The sequence below is a fragment of the Apodemus sylvaticus genome, chromosome 14 (genome assembly GCF_947179515.1).
Source record: "Apodemus sylvaticus chromosome 14, mApoSyl1.1, whole genome shotgun sequence".
Classification (NCBI taxonomy): Eukaryota; Metazoa; Chordata; class Mammalia; order Rodentia; family Muridae; genus Apodemus; species Apodemus sylvaticus.
Window position 1 is genome coordinate 943,612 of NC_067485.1, and position 21,602 is coordinate 965,213.

Here is a 21,602-nt window from a genome sequence, read left to right on the forward strand (position 1 = left end):
TTTTTTTGAGGAATTGCAGTCACTCCATAAGCCCAGAGAAGATAATGAATAGAGAACTCCTTTCAATAATCCAGCCTAATGAAAATCTATATAGTAATGCAAGTATCAGATAAATATCCATGAGTCCATACTGATCTAAATAAATGATTGAATAATAAAACAAAATAAGTAGAGATAACAGACTGCTCTCCCATAAGAATAATTCAAATTGTTTATGCAGACATCCTATTCTCAGGAAGGGTAAGTATAACTGAACAATGCTTATGTATAGGATGTAGTAACTTCCTCCCCAACAGTACAGTATGAAACAGGAAAAGTACATAACTCACAATTGAATGTAATTGCCACATTACAAACACTGATGTGTTAATAATAAAAACTAAGTACAGCCGGGCGGTGGTGGTGTAAGTCTGTAATCCCAGCACTCTGGGAGGCAGAGGCAGGTGGATTTCTGAGTTCGAGGCCAGCCTGGTCTACAGAGTGAGTTCCAGGACAGCTAGAGCTATACAGAGAAACCCTGTCTCAAAAAAAAAAAATACAAAACAAAAAACAAACAAAAAAAAGCAAAGCCAAAAAAAAAAAAACCCCTAAGTACAGAGTGCATGCCCTATATGATTTTTCACATATTTTAATATTGAGAATTTGTTTTAAAAACTCTATTCAGCCTAGAGCATGTGTTCTTCCTACTTCTCTCTCTCTCTCTCTCTCTCTCTCTCTCTCTCTCTCTCTCTCTCTCTCTCTCTCATCCCATTGGCCCATGTACTTAGGATCTTCACATTGAACGACTGCTTCTGGAGTACTCTAAAGCAAGAGTACCATGCAAGGTCGAGATGAGAGCCTGGCTGAGAGTGGAGGGATAGTAGGAATAAATAACACACACGAAGAATATAGCTTGTAAAAGTCCAAATTCCTGTACAGGCATACATAAGAAAAGCAAAGTGTGAGTCCTAAGGATCAGACAGGAGCTTACACAGGAAGCATCCTCAGTTTCACTGCTTCTAGAAAAATCAGCAAGATTTCTGCAAGCTGAGTTGGACATCTGAATATCACCTGATTTGAGGAACAACTGAAGAAATGAAGGCTGATAGACAATAGTAAGAACTTTGAATTGAGAATTATAGAACTGCTTTTGTATCTTTACACGAAGCAAATCTGTGTGTGCCACTACACCAAAGAGCAAAATGAACCAAATAGTTCCAGGATACAGATGAGTCCTCCACAAAAGACAGCCATTTTTGACAATTTAGGCTCTACCATTCTTTGCCCCATGGGGGTAAGGGAGTTAGAAAACATTGGTCTCCACTAGACCAGTAAGAAATATAGGAAATCCATATCAAACCAAAGATCTCACTTTATCCTCACTCTCTGCAAATATGAGCCAGAATATTCAATACTCTAAAGATTTCTTTTAATGGGGTGGTGTGTATGTATGTGTAAGAGAAAGGGAGAGGTGGGAAGAGAATGAGAATGGAGGTGCCCAAGGGGTCCAAGAGAGGGTGTTAGATCCCATGGAGCTGGAGTTACAAACAGTTATGAGCACTGGGAACTGAATTTAGGTCCTCAATAGCACATTAGCACATGCTCTTAAATCCTGATTCATCTCTCTCCAACTAGTAGAATACTAAATATTTTTCATGAAAAGTGTATATCATAGTCTATAAAAACAACATAGGTTGTGTTTCTTCCAATAAACAAGTAAAATGCATGGAAGAAAAGTGCAGTCAAGAGTTGTTCAGTTCAACATCAATCAGCTGTGAAAAAATGAGTAATAAAAGAATAATGAGTAGAAAACACAAGCTGGATGAATTATAGCACAGCAGCCCTGCTCTGATGACAACCTCAATAACACAGTGTGTCATTCGGTGACATGAGAGCCTGGAGAGCAAGTCTGACAGCACAATTTAATGCCCATGGAAGCTAGTACATTCCAAAGATGGGTTAGGGAACAATAGCTCACAGGCATCTAGTTAAGTACAATCGAAAGGCATATTTAATAAGAATGACAGAGTCATTGATATTGAGACAAAATATACTGCATCTTACCCAGTATGTCACAACAAGGTTGTAATATATTCCCAGCACAGGCCTTGACTCCATTCTTTTCACAAAGGACACTAACTCACATTCCCAATAAATTAATGCAGAGTCCCTCTTACAAAAAAAAAAAAAAAGTATAAATCAGCTGGCTTTTATAATCCATCTCCTTCCTTTCCAATGACAAGAAAGAAGAGTTGAACACCTTTAAGTATGGAGACAGTTCAATTGCACAGTTCCAATGAGCACACAAGTACAAATGGGCTCAGGATACGGTGTGGTTGAGTGTGGTATGTTAGAAAGCAATACTTGATTGTTTGGTAGAATGTTAAAGGAGGCAAACTCAATTCTAAGACTGCCAATGCTCATGTATGTAGAAGGAGACCAGTTCACAGAAGAGTTTCTCAACCTGGGGTGCCCCCCACAGTACCATTTACCAATGACTGCTGTGTACTGTGTCACAACTTGAGGGAGGAGTTACATCTAGTGAGCAGAGGCTGGGGTTGGAATAGACATCCTACAATAGACATCCAAGGACGAGATGGAAGAACACATCTCGTCCTACCACAAGCATTTCAACCCATTGAACCATCATTCTTCTCTGTCCCCTTCTGGTTCATACCTCATAACAATTTTTGGTAATGAAAGAATGGTGCATTTTCACTGAACGCTACTGTCAGTCACTGTGATGTCTTAGTTCTTCCTTCTTGTCTCAGATTCATCTCATTCTTGCAGCATTACTTAGTTCCTTTGGCCACAGACACGTCTCTCATCCAGGAGAGAACTCGTCCATGCACCTTAATCTGATTCGATGAGCACCATCAGAACCTGACCATCAGAGAACCTCCTCCTGACTCACCCTGAGCCCATGGGTATTTGGGCCACCTTGGATTTTTCCCTCAGATGGGAAAAAGGTTTCTAAAATCCTATGCCAAAATGTTCCTGGCATATAAGATATATCTTATGACTAAGAAGTCCTAAATCATTTCTACATAGGGGAAAAAGTGATAATTTTTGCAAAGAATAAGTATCTTCATCTGTGTTCTGTTGCTGTAGCAGAAAGCCTATAACTGTATAATTTATAAAGGGAAGTCTAGCTCACAGTTCTAAAAGATGCAAGTCCAAGACCTGGCAGCTACCTCTGTCAAGGCTCTCATTATAAATAATAAGATGACAAAATCAGAGGATTCAAGTACACATGAAAGAGACAGAACACACAGCATTACCCCACTTTACAACTACCCACTCACAACAACTCAGCCAATCCCATATGAATTAGCCCATACAAGGGAGAGCTGCAATAATCTCTATTTCTAGTAATCCAAACAACTCTAATGCCTGCCATCTCCCAATACCAGAATTAGGACAGTCAACCCTCAATATGAGTTTTAGATAGCAAAGACCATGCCCCAAGCCATAAGAGTAAAAAGTTCAAACTCTCATGGGTCAAATACTATCCACCCATACTAGCTAACAAACAAATGTCCCAGAGAAAAATCTCATCTTCCCTTCAGAAAAATCAAAATCTCACATTTTAAAAGTTAAACGCAATGAAATGATACATCCCTGAGCTCATCCTAAGGAATTCATTAAAACAAAAACAGGTTTTAGTTGTTGTAGTTCATTATCAACGTACTAACTTAAATAAGGAAATTCACTTGTTTCCAATTTAATAAAATTGTAATTAGGAAACCTGATATATGAGAACATCATTAGAATTGTGTGATTCAAATCATTCTTGGTGAAAATACACTAACTTCACCTTAAGGAAGAGACTGTGTCCTTGGTGTCCTTGTAGTAAACAGAACATTTGCTGTGAAATTTTTATTTACATTTTAGCTAATGTTCAACCACATCCCTAACTTTTCCCTCTTCAATATTATTTAAATCAATCAGAATTATGTTTTATCACTGAACACAATGCTTCTATGTTTATTTTAATAGACTAAATATGATAAGACAAAGTTATAATGCCTACAATATTTTGCTCTGTGATCCTGGCTTCCCTGGAACTCACTCTTTAAACCAGGCTGGCCTTGAACCGGCAGTAATCCTTCTGCTTCTGCCTTGCAAATCAGATTTATAGGTATGAGCCCCCAAACCTAGCCTAAGAATTACAAAGTATCTCAATATTAATATGTTTTTACATTTATATGTTTGTATGTATGAACCTATTTGGGCATGTGAATGCTATGGCACGTGTGTGTAGGTTGGAGGACAATTTGTAGCAGTCAGTTCTCTCTACCATGTGGGTCCCAGGGATCGAACTCAGGTCATTAGACTTAACTACAAGTAACTTTACCTGCTGAGCCATCTCACTGGCCCACAGTTCTCAGTTATAGAATACATTCCCTTTCACATAAGAAAGAAAATTTGAGACTTTGGTATTCTCATAAGTATAAAAATGAACTTTTTAAAGGAGTAATCAGCTGAAAGGTATGCTATATATGACCTGGGAGAGTGAGCAGCCTGCAAGCTTCAAACATTCTACAGGCCAAGGCATCCATAATCCTTCAGCTGCCTGTGTAGAAGAAGGGAGATTCTCCAATCACCTAGTGAGTCTTAGATGTGGAGCACAGGTAGGAACACCATGTGTTAAATAAGAATGACATCTCATTTATTTTATAGCCCTGCAGTGTGCACCCAGATCTAAAACAAAAGCTTCTAAATAGCTACAAAATACATTGCAAAAAAAAAAATTATTTACAGCCTAAGAAATTATTTGTGGATACACAAATAATTTTTTCTCAAATTCCAAATTCCTCAATTGTATGGCTAGCTTTCATTATATTTTTAATTCATTTGAATTTCAAATCTTTCTTATCTTTAAATAAAGGTTTTCCTTATCAAGAACAACCTCTTGCATAAGAGCTGAAAACAAAGCCAACTTACCGAAGAGGATGCTTGTAACTTCTGGCCAGAGCAAACACTAGAAAGCTCACTTTTGGAATCTGTGTTGAGATTATTCTTAAAGCATGTCCATACATTCTTCTTCCAGATTTAGCTCTAGAGAACTTAATTGGTAACACATCTGCTCAATTATCTCCTTCACGAGAAAAGAGCAGAGATTGCTCCATCCCACCCCCCCCACCCCCCACCCCCACCCTTTAGTCTTCCATCCAGCTGACAAGAAATGCTGAATGCTTTAAGTGGGAACCAGAAAGGAACAGATGGACTGGAAACACTATGAATTCAGACACGGTAATTAGCATTTGTTTGATGTTCCCCCAAATCAACTTTTGTTCAGCATTTGCATAGCTATAATAAAGATCTCATGTTGGGTGGCATTTATGCCTTTTGGGCAGAGTTCCGCCATCGGTGGAAGTGTCTTCAGGACTGTGGACAGAAATGGGATGAGATTTTCTAAGCCTAAACTCAGAATTTGTGACTTAGAAGAGGTCAAGAATCAGGTCTGGAAAGACGACTCAGTGGGCAAAGCAACTGCTGCACGAGCAGGAGGAGTTTGGATACTCAGACTGGCACAAAAGCTGGACAAGCATAGTGACTCACCTGGAACATCAGTGCTGGAGATTCAGACAGAGGGCCCCTGGGGCAAGCTGGCAAGTTCCAGGAGCCAAGCTCTCAGCACAGTGACAGACCTGCCTTAGTAAATGAAGAGGACAGAAATAGAAGAATCTAACATCAATTTCTGGCCTCCACTTGTGTACTCACTCTCTCTCTCTCTCTCTCTCTCTCTCTCTCTCTCTCTCTCTCTCTCACACACACACACACACACACACACAAACAAATGCATGCACACTGCAAAAGAACCGAAGAAAGGAAAACATGAATGAAAGAAAAGTACATTATCAGCATATCATCTACCCTGAACCTTATAAGTGTGGAAATGTGCTGATATAATTATAAATATATTACTCTTGGCAAAAAAAAAAAATACGAGTGTTTCTGAATCCCAGAACCCCCACCTGTTGTGCCAGGAAGTGCTTGTAAACCCCAAAGGCCACCAAGGAGTTGTTTCCGATGTAACTGCATTAGGGTCTCTTTATTACAAGCTCACTTGGACTCTCCTCCAATCCAACCCTGACACATCAGGATGGGATGGCGGAGCAACCTCAAACCCTCAGCAGAACAAGGTTTTATAGGGAATGGGAGTAAGTGACGGGATGTCCAGCCCATCAAGTATCTAATAGAATAACTATTATAAGCCGATAGGAGGGTGCTCTGAAGCAAGAGAGTATACAATCACAAACGGTCTGAAAGTACATCTGAAACAATCAGACTAATTGTTGTTAGGAAGTAGCTAGGGAGTAACTCTGTCCAAGGACAAGCCATGGGGTCCTTCCTGGTACTTGAATGTAGCTTGGGCTCAGCTGTAAATCAAGTTCTTGGGTGAAGAAACACCAGGACCAATGCAACTCTTACAAAGGCAAACACTTCATTGGGGCTGACAGATCAGAGATTCAGTCCATTGTCATCATGGTGGCAACCATGGCAGTATCCAGAAAAGCATGGCACTAGAAGAGCTGAGAGTTCTGCATCTTGGTCCAAAGGCAACCAGGAGAGACTGGCATCCTCAGACAGCTAAGAGGAAGCTCTCTTCTATAATGGGTACAGCCTGAGCATAGGAGACGTTCAAAGCCTACCCCCACAGTGATATACTTCTTCCAACAAGGCCACACCTGCTAACAGTACCACTCCCTATGGACTAAGCATATTCAAACCACCACACCCACTGAACTAGAGTGCCTCCAAATTAATGCTAGCAGCTGAGAGGTGGATGTGCCCAAGGCTTCCAGACACTCCTGTGGCCCTTGGATCCCTATCAAGACCCTGTTGCTTAGTTATTTCATGCTAACTCCAAACTAGTAACTAAAAAGTAATACAGTTTATGAACTGGAAGCCAACCAGAGGTTTTGTTTATATGAAAGAAGTGGTTGCCTGAAGAGGAATAGCTATTGAGTCCTTTTTTATTTGAATTCTTTTCTAAGGAACAGAAAGAGTAAAGGAAACACATCATAACTTTTACAAAATAATTCCCCTTCCTGAAACTGTTTATTATACTGACACCAGTAACCCCATTACAACAGAAACCTGGTGCACAGCCAGGCCTCTCCCCAGCTGAGGGAATGAAGGCATCAGCCTAATCCTTTTCTAATAGGTTATAAACTCAGGGTACCTTGAGTCCCAGCTCCTGGAATTTTCTTTGCTTTGTGTGTGTGTGTGTGTGTGTGTGTGTGTGTATACCATTTTATTTGAAACAAGCTACATTAAGCAAGACGTTAGTTCCCCCATAGCACAGTAGAAGTGCACAACAGGGCAAATGCATCAGCTAGCATAATTCCATTGTGTGAACATTATCCCACTCACCATTTGGGGTGATGTTATTCATAAAGCTCATTCATAAAGTTCTTTTTTTTTTTTATAGTATTTAATCATTTTTTTAATTAATTTTTTTTATTATTCGATATAATTTATTTACATTTCAAATGATTTCCCCTTTTCTAGCCCCCCCACTCCCCGAAAGTCCCGCAAGCCCCCTTCTCTTCCCCTGTCCTCCCACCCACCCCTTCCCACTTCCCCGTTCTGGTTTTGCTGAATACTGTTTCACTGAGTCTTTCCAGAACCAGGGGCCACTCCTCCTTTCTTCTTGTACCTCATTTGATGTGTGGATTATGTTTTGGGTATTCCAGTTTTCTAGGTTAATATCCACTTATTAGTGAGTGCATACCATGATTCACCTTTTGAGTCTGGGTTACCTCACTTAGTATGATATTCTCTAGCTCCATCCATTTGCCTAAGAATTTCATGAATTCATTGTTTCTAATGGCTGAATAGTACTCCATTGTGTAGATATACCACATTTTTTGCATCCACTCTTCTGTTGAGGGATACCTGGGTTCTTTCCAGCATCTGGCAATTACAAATAGGGCTGCTATGAACATAGTAGAACATGTATCCTTATTACATGGTGGGGAGTCTTCTGGGTATATGCCCAGGAGTGGTATAGCAGGATCTTCTGGAAGTAAGGTGCCCAGTTTTCGGAGGAACCGCCAGACTGATTTCCAGAGTGGTTGTACCAATTTGCAACCCCACCAGCAGTGGAGGAGTGTTCCTCTTTCTCCACACCCTCTCCAACACCTGCTGTCTCCTGAATTTTTAATCTTAGCCATTCTGACTGGTGTAAGATGAAATCTTAGGGTTGTTTTGATTTGCATTTCCCTAATGACTAATGAAGTTGAGCATTTTTTAAGATGCTTCTCCGCCATCCGAAGTTCTTCAGGTAAGAATTCTTTGTTTAACTCTGTACCCCATTTTTTAATAGGGTTGTTTGGTTTTCTGGAGTCTAACTTCTTGAGTTCTTTATATATATTGGATATTAGCCCTCTATCTGATGTAGGATTGGTGAAGATCTTTTCCCAATTTGTTGGTTGCCGATTTGTCCTCTTGATGGTGTCCTTTGCCTTACAGAAACTTTGTAATTTTATGAGGTCCCATTTGTCAATTCTTGCTCTTAGAGCATACGCTATTGGTGTTCTGTTCAGAAACTTTCTCCCTGTACCGATGTCCTCAAGGGTCTTCCCCAGTTTTTTTTCTATTAGCTTCAGAGTGTCTGGCTTTATGTGGAGGTCCTTGATCCATTTGGATTTGAGCTTAGTACAAGGAGACAAGGATGGATCAATTCGCATTCTTCTGCATGCTGACCTCCAGTTGAACCAGCACCATTTGTTGAAAAGGCTATCTTTTTTCCATTGGATGTTTTCGGCCTCTTTGTCGAGGATCAAGTGGCCATAGGTGTGTGGGTTCATTTCTGGATCTTCAATCCTGTTCCATTGATCCTCCTGCCTGTCACTGTACCAATACCATGCAGTTTTTAACACTATTGCTCTGTAGTATTGCTTGAGGTCAGGGATACTGATTCCCCCAGATTTCCTTTTGTTGCTGAGAATAGTTTTAGCTATCCTGGGTTTTTTGTTGTTCCAGATGAATTTGATAATTGCTCTTTCTAGCTCTGTGAAGAATTGAGTTGGGATTTTGATGGGTATTGCATTGAATCTGTATAGTGCTTTAGGCAAAATGGCCATTTTAACTATATTGATTCTGCCGATCCATGAGCATGGGAGGTTTTCCCATTTTTTGAGGTCTTCTTCCATTTCCTTCTTCAGAGTCTTGAAGTTCTTGTCATACAGATCTTTCACATGTTTGGTAAGAGTCACCCCAAGATACTTTATACTGTTTGTGGCTATTGTGAAGGGGGTCATTTCCCTAATTTCTTTCTCAGCCTGCTTATCCTTTGAGTATAGGAAGGCCACTGATTTGCTTGAGTTGACTTTATAACCTGCCACTTTGCTGAAGTTGTTTATCAGCTGTAGGAGCTCTCTAGTGGAGTTCTTTGGGTCACTTAGGTAGACGATCATGTCGTCTGCAAATAATGATAGTTTGACTTCTTCCTTTCCAATTTGTATCCCTTTGACCTCCTTATGTTGTCGAATTGCCCGAGCTAGTACCTCAAGTACAATATTGAAAAGATAAGGAGAAAGGGGGCAGCCTTGTCTGGTCCCTGATTTCAGTGGGATTGCTTCAAGTTTCTCTCCATTTAGTTTGATGCTGGCTACCGGTTTGCTGTATATTGCTTTTACTATGTTTAGGTATGGGCCTTGAATTCCTGTTCTCTCCAGGACTTTAAGCATGAAGGGATGCTGAATTTTGTCAAATGCTTTTTCAGCATCCAATGAAATGACCATGTGGTTTTGTTCTTTGAGTTTGTTTATGTAGTGGATTGTATTGATGGATTTCCGTATATTGAAGCAACCCTGCATTCCTGGGATAAAGCCTACTTGATCATGGTGGATGATCGTTTTGATGTGTTCTTGGATTCGGTTGGCAAGAATTTTATTGAGTATTTTTGCATCGATGTTCATAAGGGAGATTGGTCTGAAGTTCTCTTTCTTTGTTGGATCTTTGTGTGGCTTTGGTATCAGCGTAATTGTGGCTTCGTAGAAGGAATTGGGTAGTGTTCCTTCTGTTTCTATTTTGTGGAATAGTTTGAAGAGTATTGGTGTTAACTCTTCTTTGAAGGTCTGGTAGAATTCTGCACTGAAGCCATCTGGTCCTGTGCTTTTTTTGGTTGGAAGACTTTCTATGACTCCTTCTATTTCTTTAGGCATTATGGGACTGTTTAGATGGTCTAGTTGGTCCTGATTTAATTTTGGTATTTGGTATCTGTCAAGGAAATTGTCCATTTCCTCCAGATTCTCCAGTTGTGTTGAGTATAGGCTCTTGTAGTAGGATCTGATGGTTTTTTGGATTTCCTCAGTTTCCGTTGTTATATCTCCCTTTTCATTTCTAAGTTTGTTAATTTGGATACTTTCTCTGTGCCTTTTGGTCATTCTGGCTAAGGGTTTATCTATCTTGTTGATTTTCTCAAAGAACCAGCTCCTGGTATTGTTGATTTTTTGTATGGTTCTCTTTGTTTCTACTTGATTGATTTCGGCCCTGAGTTTGATGATTTCCTGCCTTCTACTCCTCCTGGGCGAAATAGCTTCTTTTTGTTCCAGGGCTTTCAGGTGTGTCATTAAGCTGGTAATGTATGCTCTCTCCATTTTCTTTTTGGAGGCACTCAGGGCTATGAGTTTTCCTCTTAGCACTGCTTTCATTGTGTCCCATAGATTTGGGTATGTTGTGTTTTCATTTTCATTGTGTTCTAAAAAGTCTTTAATTTCTTTCTTTATTTCTTCCTTGACCAAGGTATCATTGAGTAGAGTATTGTTCAGTTTCCACGTGTATGTGGGCTTTCTGTTGTTTCTGTTGCTATTGAAGACCACTTTTACTCCATAGTGATCAGATAGGAGGCATGGGATTAGTTCGATCTTCTTATATTTGTTGAGGTCTGTCTTGTGACCAATTATATGGTCGATTTTGGAGAAGGTACCATGAGGTGCTGAGAAAAAGGTATATTCTTTTGTTTTAGGATAGAATGTTCTATATATATCTGTTAAATCTAATTGGTCCAAAGCTTCAATTAGTTTCATTGTGTCCCTGTTTAGTTTCTGTTTTCCTGATCGGTCCATTGAGGAAAGTGCAGTGTTGAAGTCACCCACAATTATTGTGTTAGGTGCAATGTGTGCTTTTAGTTTTAATAAAGTTTCTTTTACAAAAGAGGGTGCCCTTCCTTACTTCCAGAAGATCCTGCTATACCACTCCTGGGCATATACCCAGAAGACTCCCCACCATGTAATAAGGATACATGTTCTACTATGTTCATAGCAGCCCTATTTGTAATTGCCAGATGCTGGAAAGAACCCAGGTATCCCTCAACAGAAGAGTGGATGCAAAAAATGTGGTATATCTACACAATGGAGTACTATTCAGCCATTAGAAACAATGAATTCATGAAATTCTTAGGCAAATGGATGGAGCTAGAGAATATCATACTAAGTGAGGTAACCCAGACTCAAAAGGTGAATCATGGTATGCACTCACTAATAAGTGGATATTAACCTAGAAAACTGGAATACCCAAAACATAATCCACACATCAAATGAGGTACAAGAAGAAAGGAGGAGTGGCCCCTGGTTCTGGAAAGACTCAGTGAAACAGTATTCAGCAAAACCAGAACGGGGAAGTGGGAAGGGGTGGGTGGGAGGACAGGGGAAGAGAAGGGGGCTTGCGGGACTTTCGGGGAGTGGGGGGGCTAGAAAAGGGGAAATCATTGGAAATGTAAATAAATTATATCGAATAAAAAAAAATTAAAAAAAAAAAAAAAAAAAAAAAAGAGGGTGCCCTTACATTTGGGGCATAGATGTTCAGGATTGTCAGTTCTTCTTTTTGTATTTTTCCTTTGACCAGCAAGAAGTGTCCCTCAGGGTCTCTTTTGATGACTTTGGGTTGAAAGTCAATTTTATCTGATATTAAAATGGCTACTCCAGCTTGTTTCCTGAGACCATTTGCTTGTAAAATTGTCTTCCAGCCTTTTACTCTAAGGTAGTGTTTGTCTTTGACCCTGAGGTGTGTTTCCTGTAAGCAGCAAAATGTAGGGTCCTGTTTACGTATCCATTCAGTTAGTCTGTGTCTTTTTATTGGGGCATTAAGTCCATTGATGTTAAGAGATATTAAGGAATAGTGATTGTTACTTCCTATCATTTTTGACGTTATTTTTTAAATTTGAATGCTTAACTTCTTTTGGGTTTGATGAAAGGTTACTATCTTGCTTTTTCCAGGGTGAAGTTTCCCTCCTTGTATTGGTGTTGTCCTCCTATTATCCTTTTTAGGGCCGGGTTTGTGGATAGATATTGGGTAAACTTGGTTTTGTCATGAAATATCTTAGTTTCTCCATCTATGGTGATTGAGAGTTTTGCTGGATATAGTAGTTTTGGTTGGCATTTGTGTTCTCTTAGAGTCTGCATGAGATCTGCCCAGGACCTTCTAGCCTTCATAGTCTCAGGTGAAAAGTCTGCTGTGATTCTGATAGGTCTTCCTTTATATGTTACTTGGCCTTTTTCTCTTACTGCCTTTAGTATTCTTTCTTTGTTTAGAACATTTGGTGTTTTGATTATTATGTGACGGGAAGTATTTCTGTTCTGGTCCAGTCTGTTTGGCGTTCTGTAGGCTTCTTGTATATTCATGGGCATCTCTCTCTTTAGGTTAGGGAAGTTTTCTTCCATAATTTTATTGAAGATATTTGCTGGCCCTTTAAGTTGTAAATCTTCACTCTCCTCTATGCCTATAATCCTTAGGTTTGGTCTTCTCATTGTGTCCTGGATTTCCTGGATATTTTGGGTTACAAGCTTTTTGCATTTTGCATTTTCTTTAACTGTTGAGTCCATGGTTTCTATGGAATCTTCAGCATCTGAGATTCTTTCTTCTATCTCTTGTATTCTGTTGTTGATATTTGTATCTCTGTCCCCTGATTTCTTCCCAAGGCTTTCTATCTCCAAAGTTGTCTCCCTTTGAGTTTTCTTAGTTGTTTCTACTTCTGATTTTAGATCCTGGATGGTTTTGCTTAGCTCCTTCACTTGCATGTTTGTGTTTTCCTGTAATTCTTTAAGAGATTTTTGTGTTTTCTCTTTCATGAGCTCAGCCTGTTGACCAAAGTTCTCCTGTATTTCTTTAAGAGATTTTTGTGTTTCGTCTTTCATGACCTCAGCCTGTTGAGCAAAGTTCTCCTGTATTTCTTTAAGTGTTTTTTGCATTTCCTCCTTGTTGGCTTTTGTATTCTCCTGGATTTCTTTCAATGATTTTTGTGTTTCCCTTGCAAGGGCTTCTAACTTTTGATCCATTGTCTCCTGAATTTCTTTATGTATGACCTTCATGTGTTCCTGTACCAGCATCATGACCAGTGATTTTAAATCCAAATCTTGTTTTACTGGTGTGATGGGGTATCCAGGACATGTTGGTAGAGGAGAATTGGGTTCAGATGTTGCCATATTGCCTTGATTTCTGTTAGTGACGTTCCTGCGTTTGCCTTTTGCCATCTAGATCTCACTGGTGTTAGTTTATCTTGTCAGTGCTGGACTCACCAGTGCAAGCTGCCCCTTCCCAGTTGGCCTCTGGTGCACAGCTTACCTCCTGCACTGCTTGTAGACAGTGTGCTGCTGCCCAGGCTGTTCAGATCCCAAAGCAGGCACCCGAAGGCTCCAGCTGGGGCCCGCTGGATTCACTGGAGCACACTGACTTCTCCCAGCTGGCCGCCCGGAAGCCCAGCTAGCCACTTGCAGGACTTGGAGATGTAATGCTGCCGCCCAGACTGATCTGGATCCGGAAGCGGAGAGAGTAGAGCTAAGGGCTTCTGCCTGAGGCCTTGCCCCAGATTGTGTCTGTGGAGCAGATGGAGCCCCTGTGCACTCCCAGGGAGTGCCGACAGGTGTATGCTACTGTGACCTCCCCTGAGTTCCGCTCACTCCGCTGGGCAGCCGATCTGCCAACCGGGCTGTCGCACACAAGGTTAGCCTGGCCGCCCAGTCCCTGAGTCCAGGCAAAAGCCTGGGAGGCCAAGGTCCGAGCAAAGTTCCCCTACGGCTTTGACTGTTAATTGGGTTTGCCAGGTGACTAGGATGGCGGGCGTGTGCGCCCGCGCTCCCTGAAAGCGCCGGGAGAGTCTGCTTTGCTAACAATCACCTGGGCGGGTTGACTCACAGATGGCCCACCAAGCCGCCCAGTTCTTGGGGTCAGTCCTGTGCCTTTTGGGGCCTGGACCCCTGCTTTGTTAGCCTTCGGCTATGCCTGTTACAGGTCTGCCCGCCTGAGCTCTCTGTCGTCCTGCAGGCAAAATGGCGGCGGCGCGCTCACAGGCCTGGGCAAAAAACCTCCTGGTTGGGTTGGCACCCCGATGGCCCCCCGACCCGCCCAGGGCCTGGGTGCAGGCGAACGCCCGTCGGGCTCAGACCACCGCGGTGTTGGCCTCGGATTATGTTTGTGTACCTCAGTCTGTCCGATTCCTGGAGTACGGAACCAAGATGGATCCTCCTCTCCTGACTGGTGGGAGGCCGAGTTCTGAAGTGGCCTCCGTGCAGGAAAGGCACCGCACAACTGCAGCTGCTTGCTGTCCGGCTGGTCAGCAAAGGTCAGTGGTCGTGGGCGCAGGGCCTAACTGGTCCCTGTGACGCCTTGGTTCCACTGCTGATGGCCCTTCAGCTGGAGCAGCCACTGCTGCCGCTGCTGCCGCCGCCGCCGCCACCGCCCGACCTCCCATAAAGTTCTTATAGAAAATTTTACCCCTGGATTACTGTCACACACAAGGAAGTGGGGTGGTGTTTCCTGTAAGTGCTGCAAGATTGGAGAAGCACAAACATAACTCATTCTTTACAAATAACTATTCTGATGTAGAATATTCAACCCTTCTATCTCCTGGAATAAAACAGAATACTGGGATCTATCACTGAGATTTGTTGGTTTTTTATTTTTATTTTTTTATCTTTAATCTTTTCTTTTTTTACAATCCAGTCTTTATTCCCTTTCATGTCCCCCCTCCTACAGTTCTTCATCCCATTCGTCTTCCCCCTGCTTCAAAAGGATGTCCCCTTTCCCTGGCGTCTCAAGTGACTCCAGGGTTAGGTACATCTTCTCTTACTGAGTCCAGACAAGGCAATCCTCTGCTGTATATTTCAGATTTATCGTAAGAAGCCCATCTACTCCTTCCTCTGTTTCCTGCCTTCATGTTCATGTACCTTGGGGCAACTACTATCAGAGGGTCTTTTAGAGCCATGGTTCTGTTTTGCTTCTTCTAAAACCTTGTCCAAACCAAAAGGATCTTCCTTGAACTGAAATGGTCTTTCTTGGCCTGTCTATCTATAGTCTGGACCAGAAAACGCCTTATCAGGAACAAATCTGTTGGTCTTTATCCTGGTTTCTAGGTCATCACCATACATGTCCTTGTCCAGATTTTTACTGGGCCTGTAGATACTCTGAGTCATGTCTTTGCTGCCTTTCCAGGCCTGATCATAAACATTATAAATTTTATCTTCTCCACCTGCAAATTCACTTGGATTGGTTGAAGAACTTTTGGTCATACTGAACTTCGTTGGAAGTTCGAGGATTGGGCACACCAAGAACAATGACTTCACTGCTATCTCTACTTTCATTTCTCTGTAGTTTTGACCTCTTATCAGGAGCTTCCCTGGAAAGGTTCTGGTCGTGCTGCCTATCTTTTTGCCTGTCAATGATGGATGTCATCTCTTTCCTTCTTGGTGAGATGGTATGTAGCGGATATACTGAGCAGGAGGCAGCTTCTCAACTGCATGAACAGGCGTGGCTGCCACAATCTTCCTTGATTTTATCCTCTCCAAAGTCACTCTTATCCTTTCTGTTATTTCTTTAAACATCTCTTCATCAACTCTTTGCAGGTCTGGGTCATCTGAATTCATAACCTCCTTTGGAACCAGGTCATTATATTTGCTATAAATGACCTTGTCTTTGGAATGTCCCTGTCGAGCAATTGTGTCATATTTAATTTTCCCTTCATGATCAAACTGAATGGCCAGAGCATTGGACATTTTTTTCTATCACCCCATATCCAGTGGATATTGGGCCACATAGATTTCAGGAAAAGCACTTCCATCTTCAAAATCCTCCCAGGTACCTCAGAATCTAGCCTTTCCTGTATTCATATGAGAGAGGCTCCCTTCGAGAGGAGACCAGAGAGGTGTGCTATAATCTCTGAGATCTTACCCTTTCTTCAGCTTCAAGTTGGTCCTGAGATAGCTGAGTAGGCGCAGGTAAAAAGCTGATGAGCCACATCTTCTGCTTCTTCAAGAGCAAATCACAGCTTCCAGAGGGCGAAACTTGCCTGCAACGAGGAACACAATGGAAAAAAATGTTCAGTGCACAGGTGCCCTGACCAAACAGCCCTCTAAGCTTTGCAGTTTTTGAGTTGGAATGGAGGCAGTCACTGGTCATCCGTAGTCCAAATATCCCAACAACGGTCAGCTGTGCATGGAAAGTCGAAGAATCGAGTAATTTCTCAGTCCCACGAGGCTAGTTGTTTCAACTGGTCTTCTGTAGAAGGAGGTTTCAACAAATTTTCTGGCAAGGTGATGCAAGTAGTCAAAGAAGAATGAGTCTTCCTTCTTCCAATGTCCTTATGTAGGTCTCTAGCAGAAGGTGTGGACCAGATTAACGGCATGTACCACCACACCTGGACCTGGGACTTGCTTTGTCCCAGGCTGACTTTGAATTTAGAGATCTCCTTGCCTCAGAATCCTGGGATTAAAGGCCTGTCACTCTGGCATTTTCTACTCCACTGTTTATCTTATCCCACAAGGCTGGGCCAGAGAGACTCAGATCCAAGAGCTATCAGGATATACCTGCCTTGGAAATTCTTTCTTCAATATTCTGAGACAAAGGGAACATAACCTCAGCAGCTGTGTGAACTGAACCACTGTGTCAATATAAGGACCAAGACCATCCAGCTACTGAGGACAACAGAATTGTAAGGCTGACTCTCAATGCATACTCATTAATATTCTTTGAACTGCAAAAGCTGCTTTATCCTGTGTCTGACAAACCTTCCTAATACTGTCAGTATCAACCAAAATTTTCAAGTGATTTTCTTTTTTAAAAAGAAAAGTATACCACTCAGCTTTAATATGTTTGAAGATAAGTTTTTGTGCCAGTGTGAATTGCTGCTTGCATATTTATTTCAGGTTCTGAACTTCTGTCATAAAAAAAAAAACATAAAAATAAAAACTTTTATTTTCCAGGCTACCATTTATAACCAACTTGGAATTTCATACAATCTACTGGGGACTATAAGATACATTGTATTTATACTTTTGTAGATAGATTACCTGTTTTTTTTGTTTGTTTTTTTAAAAATATTTATTTATTTATTATATGTAAGTACACTGTAGGTGTCAGATCTCTTTATGGATGGTTGTGAGCCACCATGTGGATGCTGGGATTCAAACTCATGACCTTTGGAAGAGCAGTCAGTGCTCTTACCCGCTGACTGGTACTCAGTCATTTTCGGTCTCAGATGTCAATGTTTTATTGAAAGCTTTGGAGAAACACAAAATATAAGACAGGAAATTAAGCGTTACAGCCCAAAAGGCCTCCTCACAAACCCATCTGGGCTTTACACATCACCGTCAATATGAAACAGAACATGGGCGACCATGTAGAAGATACATTCCTCCCCACGGGGTCTGTATGCTATGTAGGAAGAGTTCATTGTGCAGGCTATGGGACCTCTTCCAAATAACCAACCCTTATATGAGTTCAGAAAATAAGAAACTACATTAACAATATTTTGTCATAATTTCCAAATGGTGATGAATACAAAGAAAATTGCTTAGAAAAATATAAGGAATTTTTTTCTTTCCTGTTAGAAACATTTTGTTTTTAAGAGGCACTGCCATTAACTGTAGCTTTAAAAGTTAACTGCAGCTTTAAAAAAAAAAAAAAAAAAGGTGTTTTTAAAAAGCAGGCACAACAACAATACTAATTGGCATGTTTTCAATCAAGAGGCACTAATGAATACTAATAAAAGAAGAAGTTACATATAACCATTCCTGATGAAATTCTTTTTCCTTATGAAAACATATTTTTAAATCCTTGCAGAAAATATTTTGCTAGACTGTTACTGTTGGAGTTAAAGTCTGGAATGGAGAAGGAAAAGACAAGAAGGAAGAAAGATCACTATCTCCCCTAGAGAATTTAAGACTCTCCTTGTAACCAGTTTCCCTAGTAGTTTGTCTTTAATCTCTGGATTTAAAAATGGGATTTAGCTGGGTATTGTGGTACACACCTTTAATCCCACCACTTGGGAGATAGAAGATGGTAGTGAGTGAACTCTGTGAGTTCAAAGCCAGCCTTATCTACATAGTAAATTTTAAGCCAGCCACAGTTACATAGTGAGACCCTGTCTCTAAACAATAGGATTTAACTCAGCAACACTTATCAACAGATTCTAGGGGTTGAGATTTCATAGTAATAGGAGAATCCTGTGGAAAGGGGGAAGAAGGATTATAAGAGCCAGAGGGATTAAGGACACCAGGAGAACATGGTCCACAGAATCAACTAACCAGGGCTCATAGGGGCTCACAGAGTCTGAACTGATAATTAGGAAGTCTGTATGGGTCTGACCTAGGTCCTCTGCATATACATTATGGTTGTGTAGCTTGGTGTTCATACGGGATTTCTAACAGTGGGATTCTTTTGCCTGCTTTTGGGACCCTTTTCCTCCCACTGGGTTGCCTAGTCCAGCCTTAATATGAGGCTATGTGCCACTTCTTTCTTTCTTTCTTTCTTTCTTTCTTTCTTTCTTTCTTTCTTTCTTTCCTTACTTACTTACTTAGTAACCTGATGTGGTGGTTTGAACAGGTTTAACTCCCCCCACACACAGATTCATGTGTTTGAATGCTTGGCCCTTAGGGAGTGACACTATTAGGAGATGTGGCTTTATTGGAGGAGGTGTGGCCTTGGGGAAGGAAGCATGTCACCATGTAGGTGGGTTCTGAGGCCTCCTATGCTCTGCCCAGTGAGGAAAATAGTCTCCTCCTGGCTACCTTCAAACCAAGATGTAGAACTCTTGGTTCCTCCAGCACTAAGTCCACCTACACAATGCCAGGCCTCACACAATGATGATAATGAACTGGAACTCTGAAACTGTAAGCTAGACCCAACTAAATGTTTGTCTTTATAAGAGTTGCATTCCGAATGTAAACAAAGAATATAGAAAATAAAAATAAATAAATAAATAAATTAGAAAAAAAAGAGTTGCCTTGGTTGTGGTGTCTTATTACAGCAATAAAATCCTAAGACACTTGATATGCCATGTTTGGTTGATATCCCTGGGAGGTCTGTTCTTTTCTAAAGGGAAAGGAAGAGGACTGGTTCTGAGAGAGAGGTGAGGTGAGGGGGAGAGACTAGGAGAACAGGGCCGAGGGGATGCAGTCAGGATGCAATATATGAGAAAATAATAATAATAAAAATGTCATAGCAATTGAGAGATGAAGGCAATTCAGACCCAGACTAGGGTGCTCTCTGTCATAGCATGATACCCCAATTCTCAAAGATGCCAACAGCAATGGTAAGACCTGTGTTCTAGGTAGTTTCACATCATCATCCTGCATTACCAGGGCACAGTGAGTGGGGAGACAGAAGATGGAAATCATTAGCCCTTCTTCAGTAGGTCATAGAGTTGTGTTCATTCTTAGAAGCTCTGGTCCATGTACAGGACCGAGCTCTGCATCATCTCTCAGCTTAACACCTAGCATCTGTGTTCCACAGAATTCTCTGTGATTGCCTGTCACTAGCTGACAAACTCATGCCCTGGGTATTACTTTCTCATTTTTTTCATTCAAGAAGTACTTACAGAACACCAGTGTGTTAATAATACAAAGAGCCACTCATGCAGGGCCTTCACTATAGAGAATATTGTTCTCATTTCTGCAGGGATTGCTGCTTTGATAGTTACTAGGATTTTCCAACCTGATAATGTTGGTGATATTGTATATCAGACTGAGGCACTCCTGTGGCGCTTAGGTAAGACTAGAATAGCAGGCACACTTAAGCTCCCTTGGTAAAGTGGGGCACATCCTTGGTGACCCTGGCTTTTTCTCCCACGCCATCTTAGTCTGTTTCCTATCTGAAAATTAGGAGGTTCATGTTCTTGAGAGATCCTCAGGTTGTGTTTTTCTTGGCTTCACTGACCCAAAGCTTTCCCAGAGGCCTTAATGTATCAGGAACACATTTGGTGGAGGCAGTAATAGGCTGGAGCCAAGACTTTAGGAAAATTTCCCTGAGACCCTGATGTGTAGAGAAGGGACACAGTTCTTTCTCTAAAGCCAGGAATATACTTGGCATAGCTGAGAATGGCCTGGGGCTAGGGCCTTGGAGTAGCTGCACCAGTGGATCCTAAGAACCCAACTGTTCCCACTCGAAGGGGCAAGCGCTATCAGTACCAAGGCTACCATGTGCTTGGGCCCTGACATCTTGACAGATCCTGAGTTCCCCTGTATGCAATGTTGCTAGATTAGCTTCCTAAGATACTTCATCTCAGGAAGCTTTTGCTGACTCTGCTCCATTTTCTCCTACAAATAGTATATAAGACACTATACTTCTTAATAAATTTGCTTGATATAAGCCATCGTTTATTCAAGATCTCCCAACCCCAGCTTTTCTTTTTTCTTTTTTTAATCTTTTTATCTCCTGGACCTCCTATTTAGGATGCTGTCACTGAAGATGAACTACTGACCTACAAGTCCAGGTCAGCTTTTAATGTAATGGACAAACCTGGAAATTTGAAAGAATAGCTCAGAGCACATATCAGCTCCTGGGGTTCCACATGTCTTAGATACTGTTGAACAGTATGATCCCAGATGACCATTCAGGTACTATCATCAGGCACAAAAAAATAAATATGAAAAGCATTCACAAGGATTTGGGATGTGATATCTTGAACATTGCCTAATTTTTCAATGCATTCTCCAAGCACACCTAGAACCATGAACAAGACTTACAGACTCAAAGCTTCACCTACAACCATGACTGATCAGTAGTTGCTAACTATGCAGCCTCCATAAATCCAGGCTTAAAAATAACAAGGAGAAATAATAATAATATTTATATGTTTTCTTTGAAAATTTCATACATGTATATGATGTATTTCTATCTTATTCACCCTCTTCTGCCTCCCTCCAACTTCTCCCCAGGACCTATCAATCAATCTCCCTCCTAACTTAATGTCCTATTTTCATGGGCTGGAGAGATGGCTCAGTGGTTAAGAGCACTGATTGCTCTTCCAAAGGGCCTGAGTTCAATTGCCAGCAATCACATGGTGTCTCACAACCATCTGTAATGGGCATCTGATGCCACCTTCTGGTGTGTCTGAAGACAGCAACACTATACCCACATACATGAAATAAATAAATCTTTTAAAAGATATTTTCACTATTGCCAGGCAATGATGGCACATGTCTTTAATCCCAGTACTCAGCAGGCAGAGGCAGGAGGATCTTTGTGAGTTTCAGATCAGCTTGGTCTACAGAGCTAGTTCTAGGACAGACAAGGCTACAGAAAGAATCCCTGTCTTGAAAAAAATGTATTATAAATAACCTACTAATATCCAATTAGTGCTGACCATGGATGTGTGTGTCTCAGTCAGGGTTTCT

General features: G+C 41.3%; 1 pseudogene; it reads right to left on the minus strand.

The window, feature by feature from the left end:
• Window positions 1–15,119: 15,119 nt before the first annotated feature.
• On the minus strand, window positions 15,120–16,227 carry LOC127665292 (SNW domain-containing protein 1-like; annotated as a pseudogene).
• Window positions 16,228–21,602: the final 5,375 nt, after the last annotated feature.